General features: G+C 43.2%; 1 protein-coding gene across 1 annotated transcript in view; it reads left to right on the top strand.

Annotated features, from left to right (window-relative positions):
* The window catches only part of LOC132406674 (P2Y purinoceptor 1-like), a 273,564-nt gene extending 257,561 nt beyond the window's left edge, over positions 1–16,003 (top strand). The window contains exon 4 of the transcript XR_009516224.1: positions 15,959–16,003. The gene's annotated coding sequence lies outside the window, so the exon portion shown is untranslated. The remainder of the gene's footprint in view (positions 1–15,958) is intronic.
* The last annotated feature ends 493 nt before the right edge of the window (positions 16,004–16,496 follow it).

The following is a 16,496-nucleotide window of genomic DNA, read 5'->3' as shown; positions in this document are numbered from 1 at the left end:
GTTACTGGCACCTTCCTGTCAGCTTAAACCAATCTGGCCATTCTCCTCTGACCTCTCTCATTAACGAGGTTTTTTCAACCACAGAACTGCCGCTCACTGGATGTTGTTTGTTTTTCACACCATTCTCTGTAAACTGTTGTGCGTAAAAAAATCCCAGGAGATGAGCCGTTTCTGAGATACTCAAACCTCCTCATCTGGCACCAACAATCATTCCATAGTTAAAATCATTTAGATCACATTTCTTCCCCATACTGATGTTTGGCCTGAACAACAACTGAACCCCTGGACTGCGTCTGCATGCTTTTATGAATTGAGTTGCTGCCACATGATTGGCTGATTAGATATTTGCATTAATGAGCAGGAGTACAGATGTACCTAATAAAGTGGCCACTGAGCTCTTAGTCAACGTCTAAAAATGCTCGATGATCTTCAAGCTACCAAATAGCACGAAAACATGCAAGTGCACTCACCAGCCCGGGGGAACTTCTCAGTAATGTTTCCTCAAATCTCATTCAATAGATTTTGTTCAGTTGAAGGTAATTTATCTGGACAGTGTTTTCCCAACGTAGGCTTAAGTGCCCTCTTGACCAAGTTATTTTGATCTCTTTCCCAGGGACCTGGACAGAAATTACCAGTTCTGCTAACTCCAAGAGATCAAATGTGTCCAGGTGAAAACACTGCAGTCTTCATATTTATTCTTTTTTTAAACTCAAAGTCTTATCAGCTTACTACCAACAAGGACATGCAGTACTGTGCAAAAGTCTTAGGTATATTAATATAGTTAGGGTGCCTAAGACTGCTGTACAGTACTGTAGTAACTTTATGTATTGCACCAGACTGTTGCTGTGAAAAAAACCAAAATTCATGATGTACTATTGTGAGTGATGATAAACCTGATACTGATATGGGTCTCTATTGTGGTCTGAGAGTGGGAAGTGGGCAGGAAGAAGAGATTCATGGTTGGGAAAAGGGGAAGGGAGCAAAAAGCATCAGAGAGACATGTTGTAATGGTCAGTAAACCAATTGTTTGGAATCAGATGCCCTTACCTGGTGACTCAGGCTGGGTGTGTCTGCACCCGCACCATCCACCCCCCCAACTCTGTTCCTGGCATTGCTTTTCTGCCACCTGTCCTACACCCCTCCTGCAACACTCCCAACGTTCTTTGCTCCTCCCATGTTTACAAACAAGCGCCCCGCTCCATGTTGACAAATACAGCATTGTACGAAAGTCTTAGGAACCCCAGCTATATATATATGAGTTTAAGACTTTGTACTTTATTTATATTTGTGGAGCGGAATATGAGTTTTTAGGTCTGGCAGGAGCAAAGGATATTGGGAATGGGAGCGTGTCACGTGAGGTATGTGGGACCAGTGGCAGAGTAGGAGTGCCGGGGCGGATGCAGACACCAGGCAGGGGCATTTGATTCCAAACAATTGGTTTGTTGATCATTGCGGAATGTCTTTCTGGTGCTTCCTGCTCCCTTCCCCCTCCAGTCCCCTTTTCCCAACCATGATTCCCCTCTCTTTCTCCCCTTCCCACTCTCGGTCCGGAATAGAAACCCATATCAGAATCAAGTTTATCACCACTAACATATGTCACGAAGTTTGTTTTTGTTCGTGGCAACAGTCTGGTGCAATACAAAAAAATACTACAGTACTGTGCAAAAGTCTTAGGCCCTGTATCTGTATATTTGTGCCTAAGACGTTGGCACGGTACTGTATATACAGAAAGGTGCCAGAAAAGAGCCAGAAATATCATGAAGGCGCACACCCACTCTGCTCATGGACTGTCTGCCCCACTCCTGTCAGAGAGGATGCTACAGAACATCCATGCCAGGACCACCAAACTCAAAAAGTATTATTTTTCCCAAGCAGTAAGGCTGATACACACCTCCATTCACACCCACCAACCATTATTTTATCATTTCCTGTCAGTCACCTAGTGTACAGACACTCCTGTACTCAGCATTACTTTATGGACATATAATCATTCTATGTATATAAGCTATCTTATGTATTTATATTTATTGTGTTTTTATTATTGTGTTCTTTATTTTATTATATCTTAGCAATTGTAGGGGTGACTTGCTGTGGACTGAAAAGTTTGAGCATGTAGATATTAAGGAAGAGGATGTGCTGGAGCTTTTGGAAAGCATCAAGTTGGATAAGTCACCGGGACCAGATGGGATGTACCCCAGGCTACTGTGGGAGGGGAGGGAGGAGATTGCTGAGCCTCTAGAGATGATCTTTGCATCATCAATGAGGACGGGAGAGGTTCCTAAGAATTGGAGGGTTGTGGATGTTTTTTTTTTCCTTTTTCAAAGGGAGTAGAGATAGCCCAAGAAACTATAGACCACTGAGTCTTACTTCAGTGGTTGGTAAGTTGATGGAGAAGATCCTGAGAGGCAGGATTTATGAACATTTGGAGAGGCAAAATATGATTAGGAATAGTCAGCATGGCTTTTTCAAAGGCAAGTCATGCTTTACGAGCCTGATTGAATTTTTTGAGGATGTGACTAAACACATTGATGAAGGTAGAGTAGTAGATGTAGAGTATATGGATTTCAGCAAGGCATTTGATAAGGTACCCTATGCAAGGCTTATTGAGAAAGTAAGAAGGCATGGGATCCAAGGGGACATTGCTTTGTGGATCCAGAACTGGCTTGCCCACAGAAGACAAAGAGTGGTTGTAGAAGGGTCATATTCTGCATGGAGGTCGGTGACCAGTGGTGTGACTCAGGGATCTGTTCTGGGACCCCTGCACTTCGTGATTTTTATAAATGACCTGGATGAGGAAGTGGAGGGATGGGTTAGTAAATTTACTGATGACACAAAGGCTGGAGGTGTTGTAGATAGTGTGGAGGGCTATCAGAGTTTTACAGCAGGACATTGATAGGATGCAAGACTGGGCTGAGAAGTGGCAGATAGAGTTCAACCCAGCTAAGTGTGAGGTGGTTCATTTTGGTAGGTCAAATATGATGACAGAATATTGCATTAATGGCAAGCCTCTTGGCAGTGTGGAGGATCAGATGGATCTTGGGCTCCGAGTCCATTGGACACTCTATGCTGCTGCGCAGGTTGATTCTGTGGTTAAGAAGGCATATGGTGTATTGGCCTTCATCAATCGTGGAATTGAATTTAAGAGCTGAGAGGTAATGTTGACTCTACAACTTCTCTACTAATTGTTCTGGCACTCTGGTTCCCATCCCACCACAACTCTACTTTAAACCTCACTGTGTAGCATTAACAAACCTTCCCACTAAGATATTAGTCCCCTCCAGTTCAGGTACAAACCATTCCTTCTGTACAGGTCCCACCTTCCCTGGAAGGGAACCCAATGATCCAAAAATCTTATGCCCTCCCTCCTACCCCAACTCGTTAGGCATATATTAAACTATATAATCTTCCTGGTTCTGGCCTCATTAGCACATGGCACGAGTAGTAATCCTGAGGTCACAACCCTGGAGGTCTTGCCCTTTAACTTAGCACTTAACTCCCTGAACTCACTTTGCAGAACCTCATCACTCATCCTACCCATGTCATTGGTACCTTTGAGGACCACGACGACCTCTGGCTCTTCACCCTCCCATTTAAGAATGCTGCTGACTCAATCTGAGATATCATGGACCCTGGCACCCAGGAGACAATATACCATCTGGAAATCTTGTTCTCATCCACAGAATCTCCTGTCCTTTCCCCTAACTAACAAATCCCCTATGACAGACAGACGGACATACTTTATTGATCCTGAGAGAAATTGGGTTTTGTTACAGTCGCACCAACCAAGAATAGTGTAGAAATATAGCAATATAAAACCATAAATAATTAAATAATAATAAGTTAATCATGCCAAGTGGAAATTAATCCAGGACCAGTCTATTGGCTCAGGGTGTCTGACACTCCGAGGGAGGAGTTGTAAAGTTTGATGGCCACAGGCAGGAATGACTTCCTATGACGCTCAGTGTTACATCTCGGTGGAATGAGAGTCTGGCCGAAAGTACTCCTGTGCCTAACCAGTACATTATGGAGTGGATGGGAGACATCGTCCAAGAAGGCATGCAACTTGGACAGCATCGTCTTTTCAGACACCACAGTCAGAGAGTCCAATTCCACCCCCACAACATCACTGGACTTTAGAATGAGTTTGTTGATTCTGTTGGTGTCTGCTACCCTCAGCCTGCTGCCCCAGCACACAACAGCAAACATGATAGCACTGGCCACCACAGCCTCGTAGAACATCCTCAGCATCATCCGGCAGATGTTAAAGGACCTCAGTCTCCTCAGGAACTAGAGAGAGCTCTGACCCTTCTAACACACACAGCACAGAGTGCCTCTTCTCCCCTCTTCCCTTCTGAGTTGCAGCACCAGACTCGGTGCCAGAAACCCGACCATTGTGACTTACCTTCTGTTAAGTCACCCCACCCCTCCCGACAGTATCCAAAGTAACATACCTGTTGTTATTGGGGGATGACCGCAGTGGTACTCTGTACTGGCTCCTTAACTCCTTTCCCCTTCCTAACTGTCACCCAGTTTCTTGAGTCCTGCACCTTGGATGTAACTACCTCTCTCATGTCCTATCTGTCATCCCCTCAGCCTCCCAAATGATCTGGAGTTCATCCAGTTCCAGCTCGAACTCCTCAACATGGATTGTTAGAAGCTGTAACTGGATGCACTTCTCGCAATTGTAGTTGTCAGGGATACTGGAGGTCTCCCTGCCTTCCCACATCCTGCCAGAGGAGCACTTCAATATCCTGCCTGTTATCTCTACTGTCCTAGCTGGGCAGATATAAAGAAGATGAAAAAAAACCAAGCTTTTCTTTCCTTCGCTTTCTCTGAGTGAATCCACCTTTCGATGAAGCTTCGATCTCTGATGATGGATGTTGCTTTCCTTGACAGCATTTCATGTAGTTGTGCTCAATGATTACACATCCTTTCTTTTTACCCTGGGAACAAGATTCTTACTATCTTCCCTGCATAGGCTTATAATTTTATAAACTTCTCTCAGGTCTCCTCTCAGACCACTGGACTTGCTCATGAGAAGAAATTGGTGAGCTGCTTTCTTGAATAATCGTGGTGGTTCTGATGAAAACACACTCACCCGGTATTACTTTCCTTGAAGTCTTTCAACATTTGATAGGTTCCAATGTGATCCTCCTTTACTCTTCTATACTCGAGCAAGTACAGGCCCAGAGCCATCTTTCATTCCCGGATCGTTCTCGTGAACCTCCTCTGGACCCTCTCCAAAGGCAGCACATCCTTTCTAAAATAAGTGGTTCAAAACTGCTCACAATCCTCCATGTGCAGTCTGATCAATGGGTTCAGAGTTACCCCTCTGCTTTTGTATTCTAGTCCTCTCAAAATGAAGGCTAACATTGCATTTGCCTTCCTCACCATCAAATTAACCTGCAAGTTAACCTGTAGGGAATCATTCAGGAGGAGTTCCAAGTCCTTTGCAACTGATTTTTTGAATTTTCAACCATTAGAAAATAGTCCACAACTTTATTCCTTCTACCAAAGTACATGAACATGCACGTTCCTACACTATATTGTGTGCAGTTCTGGTCATCGAATTATAGGAAAGATGTTAACAAAATAGAGAGAGTACAGAGGAGATTTACTAGAACGTTACCTGGGTTTCAGCACCTAAGCTACAGAGAAAGGTTGAACAAGTTAGGTCTTTATTCTTTGGAGCATAGAAGGTTGAGTGGGGACTCGATCGAGGTATTTAAAATTATGAGGGGGATAGATAGAGTTGACGTGGATAGGCTTTTTCCATTGAGATTAGGGGAGATTCAAACAAGAGGACATGAGTTGAGAGTTAGGGGGCAAAAGTTTATGGGTAACATGAGGGGGAACTTCTTTACTCAGAGATTGGTAGCTGTGTGGAACGAGCTTCCGGTAGAAGTGATAGAGGCAGGTTCGATATTGTCATTTTAAAAAAATTGGATAGGTATATAGACAGGAAAGGAATGGAGGGTTTATGGACTGAGTGCAGGTTGGTGGGACTAGGTGAGAGTAAGCGTTCGGCGTGGATTAGAAGGGCCGAGATGGCCTGTTTCCGTGCTATAGTTGTTATACAGTTATATTCCATCCGCCAATTGTTTGCTCATTCTCACAATCTAAGTCTTGCTGCAGATACCATGCTTCTTCACACTACCTGCACCACCCCCCTCCCACTACCTATCTTTGTATCATCTGCAAATGTCACTGTTATTAATTCCTTCATCAAAATCATTAACGTATAATGTGAATAGAAGCTGTTGCAATGTCTGTAACACATCAATACTTACTGGCAGCCAGCCAGAAAATACCTAATATATTCCAAATCCTTGCCACCAACCAGTCAGCCAATCCTTTATCTATGCTAGTATCTTTCCTCTTGTTAAATAATTTCATGTGTGACACCTTTTCAAAGCTTTCTAAATGAACAGCATTCTCTGACTCTCCTTGTCTAACCTGTCTGCTATTTTATCAAAGAATTCCAACAGATTTGTCTGGCAGGATTTCCCTTTCAGGAAACTATGCTGACTTTGGCCTATTTTGTCATGTGCCTCCAAGTACCTTGAAATCTCATCCTTAATAATAAATTCCAACATGTGGCCTTCATCAATCGTGGGATTGAGTTTAAGAGCCGAGAGGTAATATTGCAGCTATATAGAACCCTGGTCAGATCCCAGTTGTGCTCTGTTCTGGTCGCCTCACTATAGGAAGGATGTGGAAACCATAGAAAGGGTGCAGAGGAGATTTACAAGGATGTTGCCTGGATTGGGGAGCGTGCCTTATGAGAATAGGTTGAGTGAATTTGGCCTTTTTCCCTTGGAGTGACGGAGGATGAGAGGTGACCTGATAGAGGTGTACAAGATAATGAGAGGCATTGATCGTGTGGATAGTCAGAGGCTTTTTCCCAGGGCTGAAATGGCTCACATGAGAGGGCATTGATTTAAGAGCTTGGAAGTAAGTACAGAGGAGATGTCAGGAGTAAGTTTCTTACGCGGAGATTGGTGAGTGCGTGAAATGGGCTGCTGGCGGCGGCAGTGGAGATGGAAACGATAGTGTCTTTTGAGAGACTCCTGGATGGATACCTGGAGCTTAGAAAAGTAGAGGGCTATGGGTAAGCCTAGGTAGTAAGGACATGTTCAGCACAGCTTTGTGGACCAAAGGGCCTGTATTTTGCTGTAGGTTTTCTATGTTTCTATGTTCCCTCCCACTGAAGTCAGGCTAACTGGCCTATAATTTCCTTTCTTCTGCTCCCCACCTCCCTTCATAAAGAGTCTCATTGAACAACAATTAACCAATTAATATGCTCTAAAAACCTCGAGGCCCAATGTTCTGCAGCGCCTCACACTGGTCTGAAAGGCTCATTACAATTGCACTTTTTCCCCATCAGATTTTTTTTTACATTTTACTCGCCCACAATCCACCTACCCCATTATGACCTTGCACCTTACTGTTTACCTGTTCTGCACTGTCTCAGTAGCTGTTACACTTTATTCTGCAGTCTGTTATTGTTTTACCTCAATGCACTGTGGAACTGATTGTGGATTTCAGGAAGGGGAAACAGGAAGAACAACAAGAGTCACACACAAGATGCTGGTGGAATGCATCAGGCCAGGCAACCACACGAGTCCTTGTTAAATAGTCAGTGGTGGAAAGGTGAACATTTTCATGTTCCTGTGCGTCAATACCTCAGGGGATCTATCCTGTGCCTAACACATCGATGCAATCTTGAAATAGTTACGCAGGTGACCATACTTTGTTAGGAGCTGGGAGAGATTTAGAATGTCACCAAAGACTCTTGGAAATTTCTAATGTTGTAAGATGGTGGACATTGTGAATGTTAATTGCCGCCCGGTATGGAGCCTCCAATGCACAGGGTCACAAGAAGTGATGGAGGTTTGTAGACACAGCTTGTTCCATCGTGGGCACGACCCTTCCCAGCACTGAGGACATCTTCATGAGGCAATGTTTCAAGAAGGCATCGTCCATCACTAACACGCAGGACACACACTCTTCTCATTACTACCGTTAATGAGGAGGTACATGAGCCTGAAGACCCACACATTCAGAGAGAGCTTCATCCCCTTTGTCGTCAGGCTTATAAGCTGTCCATGAACCCATGAACACTACCTCATTATTTATTTTTAGTACTATTTTACTTATTTTTTAATAATTTATTCAAGCACTATGTACTACTGCAACAAACTTCAGGTCATCTCAGTCAGTGACAATAAACAATTCTGAATCTACACTTTGCCAAATGGCTTGTTTCACATATCCAAACCCACTCTCCTCCACGACTAACCCCCAACCCCCACAGTGTATTGCTATAGCTGTCACGTTTTCATCTGGTGTGAGTTTGTGAAACGGTGTCTGCTCTGTGCTCCTGCCAAGTTTGCTTTCTTTATTGAGTGAGTTGGGCATTCGGCCACAAGTTTCTGAATGCAGACCAGTGCTGGGAACTAGCCACTGTTGAGAGCCAGCTCGTGGCACTCTGCCCTTAAAGGGGGTCTTCTGGTGGTCGCACAAGGAAATGCGAAACTCATTTTAACCACTATGAAACCGGCAGATTTCCCAGTGACTACCCATTTCAATCTGACTTTCCGTTCCCATTCCGACATGTTGGTCGATGGCCTCCTCTACAGACACAAGGAGAGCACTTAGGTTGGAGGAGCACCACCTCACATTCTGTTCAGGTATCCTCCAACCCGAAGGCAATATTGATTTCTCTAACAATGTAATTTCCCCCTCCTCCCCCTTCTCTCTTTTTCCATTCCCCATTCGGGCTCCCATCTAACCCCATCTCCTCACCTACCTATCATCTCCTTCTTCTGCCCCTCCTCCTTCCATTTCTCCCATGATCCACTCTCCTCTCCTTTCAGATTTCTTCTTCTTCTTCAGTCCTTTACCTTTTCCACCTACCACTTCTCAGGCTCTTAATTCATTGTCCCTCCCCCACCCACCAACCTTCCACCTCACCTGGTCTCACCTATCACCTGTCAGATTGTACTCCTCCCCATCTGCCCCCCAACCCTCTTATTCTGGCTTATTTCCCTTCCTTTCCTGCTCTGATGAAAGGTTTTGACCAGAGACATCAACTGTTGATTCTCTTCCATAGATGGTGCCTGACCTGCTGAGTTCATCCAACGTTTTGTGTGGGTTCTCATGACCCTGACAATGGGTAAAGAGAATAAGTGCGAGAGAAAAGTTTTAATGTGAGAGGGGGGAAATTCTAATCTGAAAGGGAGGGAGTTGAAGGGAAATGGGCAGGTCAAGGTTTTTTTACATAGAGTGAAGAATGTCTGGAATGGGCTACCAGTGGTGGTGATGGAAGCAGATCTGACAGTGGATAAGAGGCCATCTCTGAATATGCAGAGATATGGATCATGTGCAAGCAGAAGAGATTTAGTCTAAAACAGCACAATGTGGTTTGTTCAATGCCTAAGAGATGGCTTTTGAGAACAGCTTGTGCTTGCGCCTACCTGTTATGGGGTCATGGCAGGAAAAAGCGAACCCAAGTGCAGGACTCTGACACGGAGGCAGGATCAGGAGGCAGAATCTCCATAGCGAGTGTAGAATTGAGACCAGGCTGAGTCAGAACCAGGGAGACTTGATTTATAAAGAGATTCGAGGTTGAAGACTTGGAGAAAGGTTCCTCTCTCTCTGAGAGTCCACCAAAAATCTGACAAGGACTGACCGGAGCTGTCAGGGTCTTATCCTCCAGTGGCTAATGCAAACTAGGTGCTGGTGATTGACAGGAATTGGGAAAGATTGGGAATCAAGTGTGGGGATTAAGGACCAATTAGGGAGGACAGGGAAAAGGTGGGAAATTCCAGCCAGGACCATGACACTACCAGGGTAAAGGTTAACTTAGACAGGGTGTTGTGTAATAACTCAGATCTTATTAGAGAGCTTAATGTAAAGGAACCCTTAGGAGGCAGTTATCATAATAAAATTGAATTCATATTAAAACTTGAGAAGGAGAAACATAAGTAACATAGTATCACAATGGAATAAAGGGAATAACAGACGTATGAGAGAGGAGCTTGCCCAGGTGGAGTGGAGGAGGATGCCGGCAGAGCAGGGATGGCTGAAGTTTCTAGGAATTGTTCACAAAGTGCAGGATAGATATGTCCTACAGAAGAAGTTCTCAAATGACAGGGGTAGACAACCATGGCTGACAAGGGAAGTTAAGGACTGAATAAAAGCCAAGAAAAGACATATAAGACAGCAAAAATAAATGGGAAGTTGGATAGTTGGGAAGCTTTTAAAATCCAACAAAAGGCAGCTAAAAAAGCTAAATGAAGGGAAAAAGATGAAATATAAGGCAAACTAGCCAATAATATAAAGCTGGATACTAAAAGTTTTTCAGTTATTTAAAAAGTAAAGGGGAGATAAGAGTTGATATTGGACCACTGGAGAATGATGCTGGTGAGGTAGTATTGATGGACAAAGAAATGGCAGATGAACTTAATAGGTACTTTGCATCAGTCTTCACTATGGAAGACAATAGCAGTGTACCAGAGGTTCATTGAGTGTCAGAGAGCAGGAATGAATACTACTGCCACTACAAGTGAAAAAGTGCTAGGCAAACTGAAAGCTCTTAAGGTGAATAAGTCTCTTGGACCAGATGGACTACATCCCAGAGTCCTGAGAGAGGTTGCTGAAGAGATAATGGATGCATTGGTCATGATCTTTCGAGAATCACTAGATTTTGGCATGGTTCCAGATAACTAGAAGATTTCTTTAAGAATGGAGGAAGGCAAAAGAAAGGAAATTATAGGCTAGTTATTCTAACATCAGTGGATAGGAAAGTGTTGGAGTCTATTATTAAGGATGAGGTTTTGGGGTACTTGGAGACAATTGATAAAATAAGTCAAAGTCAGCATGGTTTCTATAAAGGAAAATCTTGCCTAACAAATCTGAAGTAACAAGCAGGATGGACAAAGGAGAGGTAGTGGATGCCATTTACTTGGATTTTCAGAAGGCGTTTGATAAGGTACAACATAGACAAATCCTATGGTGTTACAGGAAATATTCTGGCATGGATAGAGTTATGGCTGACAGTCAGGAGCGGTGAGTGGGAATGAAAGGGGCCTTTTCTGGTTGGCTGCCAGTGACTCAGGGGTCAGTATTGGGACTGCTACTTTTGACATTGTTTGTCAATGATTTAGATAATGGAATTGATGGTGTTGGAAAAAAGAGAGAAAGAGAGAGAGAGCTACCGCTTCTACCTCTTCCAACGATTTTGAGTGAGGCACAGAGAGATCTGTATTTACTGACAATTACCTTTATTGTTCAAACTAATAAGTACGTGAATTCATACCCTAAATACCTTGTGCGCACACCTGCTAAGTATCCCTGACTCTCCTGGATAGTCAAAGAATAGCAAAGGTATTACCCGGGCGGAGGAATTTACGCTGGCCAGGCGTTCCTTGTTCCTCGTGGTCTCAATTCACTCTCCATGTGCTTCACGAAGGGTTCTTCTCACTTCTATCTGCAATGGTTATTCTTCGAAGTTACCGCCACCAGCACCCACAAAGCATCCACTTTTATATCCATTTCTTATCAATTCAAATGTTGCATTCCCATGTCATTGGCCGCAGGTCATGTGTCTGGCCTTTAATACTTGGTTATTGGTTCTGGTCCAAGCCAGCATCCATCTATTGTCCTCTTCCCATCAAGGGACAGTTGCTGACTCATGGCTCTTTGTTCTCAGTCAGCAATGAGCTCGAATCGCCTCAGGCATTCACAATCCTGCATGTTATAGCAACCAAAGAACACCTCACAAATAACTCCTTATTTGGAAATGACCTCCAGTCCAGCAGATTACCTGAAGAGTCTTTGTGTCTTCTTTAAAACACTAATCAAGCCCAGCATGTCAAGCTCTCAAAATGGAGAATAGAATGTCTTCACAAAATGGCAGCCTCCATCCCCCAAGAACACGGCAAGAACAAAGACTGCTTCCACTGTCCCTGATTCATTTGAATTCACTGATTTGAAGATTGTCATTCTTTCTGGCCAACAATGGCTTTGTGGCAAAGTTTGTGGATGATACAAAGATAGGTGGAGGAGTAGATAGGGGTAGCTGAGGAAGCAATGTGATTGCAGCAGGTCTTAGACAAATTGGAAGAATAGGCAAAAATGTGGCAGATGGAACACAGTGTATGATAATGTACCTTGGAACAACAGTGAAAGCTGTTATTTTGGTAAAAGGAACAACAGTGCAGGCTATTATCTAAATGGAGAGAAATTTCAAACATCAGAGGTGCAGAAAGACTTAAGAGGCCTGGTGCGCACACCTGCTATGTATCCCTGACTCTCCTGGATAGTCAAAGAATAGCAAAGGTATTACCCGGGCAGAGAAATTTACGCTGGCCAGGTGTTCCTTGTTCCTCATGGTCCCGATTCACTCTCCATGTGCTTCACGCAGGGTTCTTCTCGCTTCTATCTGCAATGGTTATTCTTCGAATTTACCGCCACCAGCACCCACAAAGCACCCACACTCCCAGAAGGTGAATTTACAGGTTGAGTCTGTGGTAAAGAAGTCTGTGGTAAATGCAGTGTTGGCATTTATTTCAAGGGGAATAGAATATAAAAGCAAGGACATAATGCTGAGGCTTTATAAAATACTAGTCATGTCGCACTTGGGAGTATTGTCAACAGTTTTGGGCCCCATATCACAGAAAGGATGTGTTGTCATTGGAGACAGTCCAGAGGATGATTCTGGGAATGAAGAGGTTAACATATGATGAATGTTTGGCGGCTTTGGGCCTGTACTCACATTACAGGTGACCACAGTCATTATCAGTACACTTCAGAGATTGTCTGCCTGGCATCAGCGGTTGCATAACCAGAACTTGAAATAAACTGATAGATAGACAGATTGCTGAAATAAATAAAGACATGAATAAATACATAAGTAAATAGACGGATAAGTAAATTAATTGCGTGAAAGGACAGCAAAGTAGTGTGGTAGAGTTCACTGGTTAATGGATGATTCTGAAATCTGAAAATGGAGGGGAAGAAGTTGTCCCCAAACTATTGTGTGTCTTCAGGCTGTTATGTCTCCTTCCATATGGTAATGAGAAGAGATGTCCAGAACACTGAGAGTCCTTAATGATAGGAGCCACCTTCTTGTGGTGTTGTTGTTCGAATATGTCCTTGCTAATGGGAAGGTTAGACTCCCTTGACGGATCTGGCTGAGTCTGCGGGTGCTTGGCATCCTGTATATTGGTGTGTCCATACCAGGTGGTGATGCAACCTGTCTATTTTCTAAAGGGTCTGAAACTTAGTATTTAAAGATTCAAGATAAGTGGGAAAGAAAGCCATGGTTTATTAGATGAGGTGCAGTAGACACAAGTAATAATGTCCATTATTACGGGTGGGTTCAGATATGTCCCAGATTCATTGGTATTTTTCTTCAAATAAACAATCTGGTTTCCATAATGCAACTGATTACAGGTTCTGTTTGAACAATTACTTACAGCAGGAAGTTCCAGATCCTGACCGCACAAATGCTAAAAAAACTTCTTTTAATCTTGCTGTTTTTTTTGTGGTTATAGGAAATACACACTTCCTTGCTCCACCCACTGATTGAGGGAAATAATCTGATTTCATAAAGAAATTGCAGTAGAATCATAGAATCACAACTTGACCATGCTGATGCTGTTGTCCAGTGAGCTAGTCCCATCTACCCATGTTTGCTCCATAGCTCTCTAAACCATTCATAACTGTGTACTTATCAATCATGATCATGTTGAATACTGGGGCAGGTTTGAGGGGCTGAGTGGCCTTTTCATGTTCCTACTTTCTCCTGAACTAAATGCAGAAACATGCAGGAAGCTGAGATCAGAGCTCTCAGATGGTTGGCAGAGTGAATCAGATCCAGAATCAATGGCACAAGTGTGAAATGTGTTGTTTTGTGGCAGCAGTATGTTGCAATTCATAATTATAATAAACTATAAATTACCATAGGAAATATATAAAAATAAATTAAATAAGTAGTGCAAAAATGGAACAAAAAAGACAAAAATAGTGAGGTAGTGTACATGGGTTCATTGTCCATTCAGAAATTGGAAAGTGGAGTGAAAGATGCTGACCCTGAAATGTTGAGTGTGTGTTGTCAGGCTCCTGTACCTCCTCCCTGATGGTATTAATGAGGCTTGGGTGATGAGGGTACTTAATGATAAATGCAGCCTTTTTAAGGCATCGCCTTTTAAAGATGTCCTCAATGTTGGGGAGGCTAGTACCAATAATGGATCTTCCTGAGTTTGCAACTTTCTGCAGCTTATTCCAATCCTGTGCAGTGGCCCCTCCACACCAGGTAGTGATGCACCCAGTTATATCACTCCCCATGGTACATCTGTAGAAGTTTGTGAGAGTCTTTGGTGACATATCAAGTACATCAAACTCCAAATGGAACTTAGCCGTTATTGTACCTTCTTTGCAAATGCGTCAATATGTTGGGTTCAAAATATATCCTCAGAGATATTGACACCCATGAATTTGGAAGCATTCACCCTTTCCACTGCTGGGCCCTCGATGAAGACTGGTTGTATTCTCTCAACTTCCCCTTCATGAAATCCACAAGCAATTCCTTGGCTGTATTTAAATTGGGCGTGACATCATTCAACCAGCTGATTTATCTTGAAATTTTGCCAGCAATACTTGTGCCATTGACAAATTTATAGATGGTGTTTGCGTGGAAGAGATCACAGTGACTGGCCAGGCCACAGAGAAATTTGAAAACAAGAATGAGTACTTTTAGGTAAAGATCTTAACATTTTTCTTTATTTGTCACATGTACATTTAAACATAGTGTGAAGTGTGTCTTTTGCGTCAATGGCCAACACAGTCTGAGGATGTGCTGGGGGCAGCCCTTGTGTGTCACTATGCCTCTGGCAACAAAATATCATACACACAACTTACTAACCCTAATCCATAAATCTTTAGAGTATAGGAGAAAATGGGATTACCCAGAGGACACCCACGTGGTCACGTGCAGAATTTACAACCACTTTACAGTCAGCAGTGGGAATTGAACTCCAGATCTTCCAATTAGACCACAAGATCAAAAGACAAGAGCAGAATTTGGCCGTTTGCTCTATCAAGTCAGCGCAACTATTCTATCATGGCTGATTTATTACCATGTAAACCTCATTCTCCTGACCTCTGCCTGTAACCTTTGATACCCTTACCAATCAAGAGTCTATCAACCTCCACTTTTAATATATCCCAGGACCTGACCTCCACAGCCATCTGTGGCAATAAATTCCACAGATTCACCACCCTCTGGTGAAAGAAATTCTCCTCTTCTCTGTTTTAAAGGGACGTCCTTGTATTCTGAGGCTGTGCCCTCTGGTCCAAGGCAAGGAAAAATCTATCTAGGCCTTTCGATATACGATAGGTTTCACAGTCACTGTTGTTGTAATGTGTTGAGTTAACCACTATGCTACTGTGTTGCCTATGTTATTTAATAAGGAGCTAGCCTAGGTCATTGATGACGGGTGAATGGAACTGTGTTAGGTCAGGGGCACTGGGGACTTCAATGGTCACAAGCTTCTTGCAGGGTTTGAATGGAGATGACCTTATAGGGGTGTATAAAATCATTAGGGTCATAGGGTGAATTCACACACAGCCTTTTGGGAACAGAAATCAAAAACAGGAGGGCATACGTTTGAAGTGTGAGGGAGAAGATATAAAAAAGACTTGAGCAACAACTTCCTCACACAGACAGTGGTGCAAATAAAGAAAGAGCTGCTGGAGGAAGTGATTGAGGCAGTTGCAATAACATTCAGAAGACATCTGGATGGGGACTTGGTTATGAATATGAGGGCAAATAAGAGGAGCTTAGATGGGCAATGGTGACACACAGATGGCTTGGGCTGAAGAAGATGTTACTTTGCTCAGTAGCTCCAGGGCTCTACAAGGAATGTAATGATGACTGTTTCACTAGCAGATCGGTTGATAGTGAAGGTGAGGGCCAAAACTCCGGAGAGCCATGATCTCCCACACTCGAAAAGTTATGAGAAAAATCAAGAAGAATTATCATTCTGTAAAATGATGCAAATACATTGATTTTATGCAAAAACAATTGTCAGTTCTTATTGGTAAACCTCTATGATCTCACCACACATTGGGTTTCCTGGAAATAATTGTTGGGTTCCAGTCAAGAGAGAGAATTTTCAGATGTTAGATTATTGCACAATTTAAATGAATTTCATTCCGGCTGAAGGATTCCAAATGAAACCATACTCTTGAGGTGAACTGGGCTGCATGGAGCTAAGCTGGATAATTATAGTTCAAGTAAAATAATAAAAATTCCGCAAGTTTCGAAATGAATTGATCTACTATGAGGATTGTCACCTCGTTGTGGTGGAGAAGTCTGTGAGTTCCTGAGATCCCAAGAGTGATGATGTCTGCAGTTTAGACATCTGGAGCTTAGCTGCTGGTAGGGTCACCCATGGTGGTAAGTTCAAGGGGGAGGCACCATACAA

Source organism: Hypanus sabinus, chromosome 2, assembly GCF_030144855.1.
Source record: "Hypanus sabinus isolate sHypSab1 chromosome 2, sHypSab1.hap1, whole genome shotgun sequence".
Lineage (NCBI taxonomy): Eukaryota > Metazoa > Chordata > Chondrichthyes > Myliobatiformes > Dasyatidae > Hypanus > Hypanus sabinus.
The sequence above is the reverse complement of the archived record's forward strand: the minus strand, read 5'-3'. Positions and strand labels throughout refer to the sequence as shown.